This window comes from Capsicum annuum, chromosome 4 (genome assembly GCF_002878395.1).
Source record: "Capsicum annuum cultivar UCD-10X-F1 chromosome 4, UCD10Xv1.1, whole genome shotgun sequence".
In the NCBI taxonomy this organism is placed as follows: Eukaryota; Viridiplantae; Streptophyta; class Magnoliopsida; order Solanales; family Solanaceae; genus Capsicum; species Capsicum annuum.
In genome coordinates this window covers 230,033,030-230,040,294 of record NC_061114.1, presented here as the reverse complement: position 1 = coordinate 230,040,294, position 7,265 = coordinate 230,033,030, and positions in this window count along the sequence as shown.

Below are 7,265 nucleotides of genomic sequence, written 5' to 3'. Positions count from 1 at the left end.
TATTTATCAAATTTCCATGGAAAATCTCAAATCACGTATGCATGGTTTCAACCATTGAAGTATATAGGCAAATAATTCCCATGACATAAAGTAAATGACTTAGAAATCATATTGAAAGCAAGTTATTAGCATTTGATTGAAAACCCTATTTAAAAGCATGCATGTTCATAAAAACTACACCCATAAGATTTTAGGATAACCCCACGTACCTCGATTACTATGAATATTAGATGCTTCTCAAAGCCTATATTGAGAAGATTCCAAATATGCAATTTGTTCCTAAAACCCCCGGTTGAATCTCGAGTTGCTTATGTTTTTATTTTGAAACCCTAAGGAGAATCTTTGAGCACTTTTGATGAATGAAGATGTATTTTGGGGTCCTTGGAACTGAATTTCATGTTTTAGGGCTAAGTAAGGGTGGAAAAGGACCATTTTGCCCCAAAAACGGAGTGTTTAATTCACTTGAATTCTTTACATAGGTGCCGCCCAGCCCATTGCCTATGTTTACATAGGCACCGCCTAGGCTATCGCCTATGTTTACATAGGCACCGCCTAGGCTATTGCCTATGCTTTCCAGTGACCATGGGCGATTGGTTAGGCGATGCATATCACTTTGAAAGGCCATAACTTCTTGCTCGGGTGTCAGATTTTAGAAAAATTAGTATCGTTGGAAAGCTAACTTGAAGACCTATCATTTGACACATAGTAGGCTCCTAATTCGACATATACATAGAGTTATGGTCAATGGAAGCTGACACACTTTACAACGTCTACTAAAACTTAGCCGATCAAAATAGTTTCAACTCGTCCTTGAGTTGAAAACCCCTGTGGTCTAAATTCAAGCTTGAATGGATTCACTTGCTACACAAATAAGTAACATGCCGTATTGGAATAGGATTTTATGGCTTCGGGATTTATCAACACATCAGAATCCTGGTTTATATTGTAGCACAAAATGCAGGGCTTTACATTATCCCCCCTTAGGATCATTCGTCCCCAAATGATGATGCAGGACATAGACGGACACGATTTCAAGCATAATAAAGGACTAGGAAAGATAAGATAGGAATAGTGCCTTTTGTCTTATCCTCTATCGAAGCAAACAAATTGGGATATCTAATTTTCATGTCATATTCTGACTCCCAAGTTGCTTCTTCGACTTTCTGATTCCTCCACAGTACCTTTACTATGGCTATCTCTTTGTTCCTCAACTTTCGAACTTGACGATCTAAAATTTCAACGGGATCTTCTTTGTAAGACAAGGAGTCTGTCACTTTGACACCCTCTACTAGAAATACCATAGAATGATCTCCAATGCATTTCTTCAACATGGATACATGGAATACCGGATGAACGGAACCCAAACTTGCAGGCAATTCTAGCTCATAAGCAAGTGTACCAATCTTTTTCAGAATCTGATATGGCCCTATATAGCGAGGGCTCAATTTACCCTTTTTTTCCAAACTGCATAACTCCTTTCATAGGAGAAACCTTAAGAAACACCCAATCACTAAATTAAAACTCTAGTTCTCTTCTCTTAACATCGGCATAGGACTTCTGACGACTCTGAGTAGTCTTGAGTCGTTCTCTAATGATCTTCACTTTCTCCATCGCCTGATGAACAAGATCAGGCCCATATAACTGAGTCTCACCCACTTCATACCATCCTATCGTTGACCTACATCTCCTTCCATACAAAGCCTTAAAAGGAGCCATCTTGATGCTGGCATGGTAACTATTATTGTAAGCAAATTCAACCAGTGGCAGGTGATCTACCCAACTACCTTTGAATACAATGATGCATGCCCTCAACATATCTTCGAGGGTATGAATGGTAGGCTCAGCTTTCCCATCCGTCTGAGGGTGGAAAGATGTGCTCAAATTCACTTGTGTACCTAAATCCTTCTGAAAAGATCTCCAGAACTGAGATGAAAAATACGTACCTCTATCGAATATAATGGACACTCGTTCCCCATGCAATCGAACTATCTCCTCAATGTAAATCTTAGCATAAACCTCTCCCGAATAATTAGTCCTCACAAGCAAAAAGTAGGCTGACTTTGTCAATCGATCTACAATCACCCATATAGAATCATACTGGTTTCAGGATCTCGAAAGTCCTGTAATGAAGTCCATGTTTATCATCTCCCACTTCCATAAAAGGTAGGGCTATCTCTGGGGAAGTACCACCTGGCCTCATGTGTTTTACCTTCACTTGTTGACAGTGCAAACACTTGGACACAAAATTAGCTACATCACATTTCATGTTATTCTACCAATACAAGGTTTTCAGATCATGGTACATCTTAGTAGATACTGGGTGAATGACATACCTCGAAGTGTGCACCTCATTAAGGATTCTTTCCCATAGCCCATCAACATTCGAAATGCACAACCTACCCTGAAATCTCAGAATACCATCACCACCAATTTCAAACGACATAACCTTTTGTTGACCCACATCTTTCTTGATTTGCATCAAGATGGGATCTTCAACCTGTTTTTCATTAACTTCAGCACAAAGGGATGACTTAGCTAACTCATGAACAATCACCCCTCTATCTTTGGAATCTAAGAGTTGCACTCCCGGATTTGCAAGATGGTGAATATCCTTCACCATCTCTTTCTTTCCTTCTTCTACATAAGAAAGTCTGCCCATAGACAACCTGCTGAGGGCGTCGGCTATAACATTTTCCTTGCCCAGATGGTAATGCAGACTTATATCATAGTCTTTCAAAAGCTCCATCCAGCACCTCTGCCTGAGGTTCAATTCTTTCTGTGAGAAAACATACTGCAAACTCTTATGGTCAGTATAAATATCTTCATGCACTCCATAGAGATAGTGCCTCCAGATTCTAAGTGCAAACACCACGGCTGCTAACTCCAAGTCATGAGTGGGGTAATTGCGCTCATGTACCTTTAACTTCCTAGATGCATAGGCTATCACCTTACCACGCTGCATCAATACACAACCAAGTCCCACACGAGACGCATCACAATAAACCATAAAATTATCTACACCCTCGGGAAGGGTCAAAACATGAGCAGTAGTTAGCTTGTCCTTCAACTTTTAAAAATTGTTTTCACACAAGTCAGACCACACAAACTTCATATTTTTCTGAGTCAGTTTAGTAAGAGGAGCAGCTATGGAAGAAAAACTCTCTGTAATACCCCGCCAAACCTAAGAAGCTTCGAATATCGGTTGGAGTCGTGGGTCTAGGCCATTTTCTCACTGCTTCAACTTTCTGGGGATCCACTCTTATCCCGTCACTGGACACAATATGCCCCAGGAAGGCAATAGCATCTAACCAGAATTCACACTTAGAAAATTTGGCATACAACTAATGATCCTTAAGGGTCTGAAGAATGATTTAGAGGTAATTGGCGTGATCCTCTTTACTCTTAGAATAGATCAGAATATCATCAATAAATACAATAAAGAACAAGTCAAGAAACTGACGGAACACTCTATTCATAAGATCCATGAAGGCTGCAGGGGCGTTAGTCAACCCGAAGGACATGACTAGAAATTTGTAGTAACCATATCGGGTTCGGAAGATTGTCTTGGGAATGTCTGACTCCCTAACTTTCTACTGATGATAACCCGAACAAAGATCTATTTTTGAAAAACTCTTGGCACCCTGAAGCTAGTCAAAAAGGTTGTCAATCCTAGGAAGAGGATATTTATTTTTAATCGTGACCTTATTCAACTGGCGGTAGTCTATGCACATACGAAGGGACCCATCCTTCTTTCACACAAAGAGCACGGGTACACCCCATGGGGAAACACTAGGACGAATAAAAACTTTGTCTAGGAGGTCTGCAAGCTTTTCCTTTAGCTTCTTTAGTTCCGCAGGAGCCATTCTTTATGGCAAAATAGAAATAGGATGAGTGTCTGGCAACACATCAATGCCAAAATCTATCTCCCTATCAGGGGTATCCCTGGGAGATCTTCGGGAAAGACTTCTGGGAATTCATTCACTACAGGGACTGACTACAGAGGAAGATTTTCAAATTTTTAATCTTTTACTCGAATTAGGTGGTACATACAGCCTTTGGAGATAAGCTTTCGGGCTCTAAGATAAGAGATAAAGTGACCTCTAGGTTCCACAGAACTCCCTGCCCATACAATTGGTGTCTCATTCGAAAAAGAAAAAGTGACCTTTCGGGTTCTGCAATCAAGGATGGCATAACACGAATGGAGCCAGTCCATCCCAAGGATGGCATCAAAATCTGTCATATCAAGTTCTATAAGGTCTGCCACAGTTTTCCTACTATGAATAGACATGACACAATTTCTATACACCCTTCTAGCAACAACAGAATCACCTACAAGAGTAGAAATATAGAAGGTTTCTACAATAACTTCGGGCTCAAACCCGAAACCAACACCCACATAAGGGGTCACATAAGATAAAGTAGACCCAAGATCAAGAAATACATAAACATCACGAGAGAAGATTCGTAACATATCGGTGACAATATCTGGTGAAGCTTCCGCCTCCTGGCAGTTAGTCAAAGAATATAACCAGTTGTGACTGTTCCCGGCAGCTGAAGGGGCACCTTTAGGAAGAGGAGCTGTGGAGGAGGCTTGGGACTTAGCCCCTTCCCCCCTCCCCCCCACATTTCCTCCAGCAAAAGGACAATCTTTCTGAAGGTGACCCACTTTGCCACAAGTATAGCAGTTTCTCCCCTCAAAACAGTATTTCCCTAGATGATTCCTTCCGCAAACCTCACACCGCAGATAAGTACGACGCTGCTAGGCCACACTGCCCTGAGACTGTGTACCTAGAGCTTTGGATCCATGAGGAGTCTGAAAACTCTGAGTTTGTCTGTCTGTCGGTGGTTTGGGTGCTAGGGCACTGGTTGCTGACTATGCTTTATTCCTAAACTTCTTCTTCTTCGACCACTTATTACCCCAGTTACCACTCTGCAGCTGACTCGTGTGATGGTCCGCAGATCTAGCACTCTTAGCCTGGCTGTCTTTCTCTCTAGATTCAGTAATCTTTTTTTTCTTCTCTTCTACCTGCTGCATATGAACGGTCAGTCGAGCAAAGTCTAACTCCTTATTCAACATAGCCCTCTGGCATTCAAGTATCGGGTTATCTGTAAGGACAGATGCAAATTTCCTCATCCGGGCTCTTATATTACTGGTCAACTTTAGTGCATAGCGGGCTAGTTTATTAAACTTCAAAGTGTACTCCTGGACACTCATATTGCCCAGCTTCAGATTCATAAACTCTTCCGCTTTGGTCTCCCTCAACTCCAGAGGAAAGAATCGACCAAGAAAAGCTTCTACAAATTTGCCCCAAACTGTGGACTCAGCACTCTCACCTTTTGCATCTTCCCAGTCATCATACCACTAATTTGCAACGTCCTTGAGCTGATAGGTTACTAGTTCCACCCCTTCAACCTCATCCACATGCATCACCTTAAAGATTTTTTCCATCTCATCCATGAACACCTGTGGATATTCCTCCACCTTGGTGCTAGTAAAATTAGGTGGGTTCATCTTCATGAAATGTCTGACCCTAGTAGCCTCAGACGTAATAGATGCAGACCCAATATCTTCCAATCGTTGAGCCTGGTTAGCTACCAACTGTGTCAACATATGAATAGAACGTCTGAACTCTGCATTTGAAATATCTCCCTGAGCAGTTGGGGGATGGTTGACATTAGTTCGTGGAGCTCGAGGTGGACTGGTCCAGACTGGGGGGACTCTCGAAGTAGAGACAGGTTCTGGAGTGTGAGCTTTGTTATGGGTCCGCATCCCATGGGTGGGACGGACCTCATCTGCCTGAGCATTCTGATCGATGATTTGACGTGGAGGCATGCCTGTGTTTCTGAAACACAAGTGATCATTAATTAGGGGATAGTTCAAAATCTGAAGCACAAACTAAATAACAAAGAAGAGAAACATTTCCTAAACGCCTAGCAGCCTCCCGCTTATAAGTGTGGCGCGCTACACACCCATAAATAGGACTCTACCTGACGTGATTTCACAGATATCCTGGGACCATAAACCGTGCTTTGATACCAAGTTTGTCATGACCCAAACCACAGCCAGGCCATGATGAGCATTTGGAACCATGGAGTCCCGAAACACCCCTATCTGTCTGGTAATCATGCACCTAATTCATATGATCAAAGTAATGCGGAGGAAACACAATAATTCGGAAACATGGTCATAAATATGAAAAGAAACAATAATGGGGAAATAAGGTTCCCCCAACATCAATCAACCCATAAACAACTGTCTGCGAGAATCTCTAACAAATGACTGTGTCAAGTAACTGTATATAAACTGGGACAAGGCCCCCAGTAGACCCCAAAACTGAATATAAGATAAAAAGACTGCAGGACATAAGACCTTCCGAAACATAAAAGGCTCACCACTTGTCTCTACATCTCTGTCTGAATGATCTACTGATTCTCTTGACCCCTAGACTGGGCCTCTGAACTTGGGAGGTTGGAGAGGGAAGGAGGTCAGCAGAAAAGTACTGCTATGCAGAGATATAAAAAAAACATAATATTTTTACAAAGTATAGTTGCGAGCCATTATAAAGCAATTTCGTATCAAATCATTTGAAAGCACATGGGTGTAATGCAATAGTTTTTTCTCAACAATAATGAAGTGCAACTGAGCTAGGTGGAATAGCCTACATAATTTACACCAACTGTCAAACCTCGATTGCCACCGAGATTATAGTATAAGTGAGGGAGAGACACACAAGACCACGAAGCATGCTGTCTCGACCCAATGGTAGTGCCTAAGATCATATAGCCCGGGCTCCTACCTATAATCCTAATTTTGGAATGACAAAAAGTCAAGTACTCAAGATCACTTAGCCTGGTACCAAATTCAAGTACGTGTCAGAAACACGTTTTTTCAGCGATGAGCCCTCACACTCAAACACCTTTTTTGGGCATCCACCTATCTCCTGTAAAATTGATGCATTCAAATTTCATCTGATTCAATCACATATCATATTCTATAGGGTATCGTCATACCCGACTTGCAAGTCCTCAATATCACTTCCACATATGAATAATCATGTAAAAACCAAGGTGCTTCATCATTTACAAGTGGTGAACAATATTTATTTCAAATTCTTGCTCTCTTTTATTGGTCACAATATGATATGGGGTATCAAGACATTATCATGGGAATTTGAAAGCAATTTATCATTCATATTTATCAAATTTCCATGGAAACTATCAAATCACACATGCATGGTTTCAACCATTGAAGTATATAGGCAAAC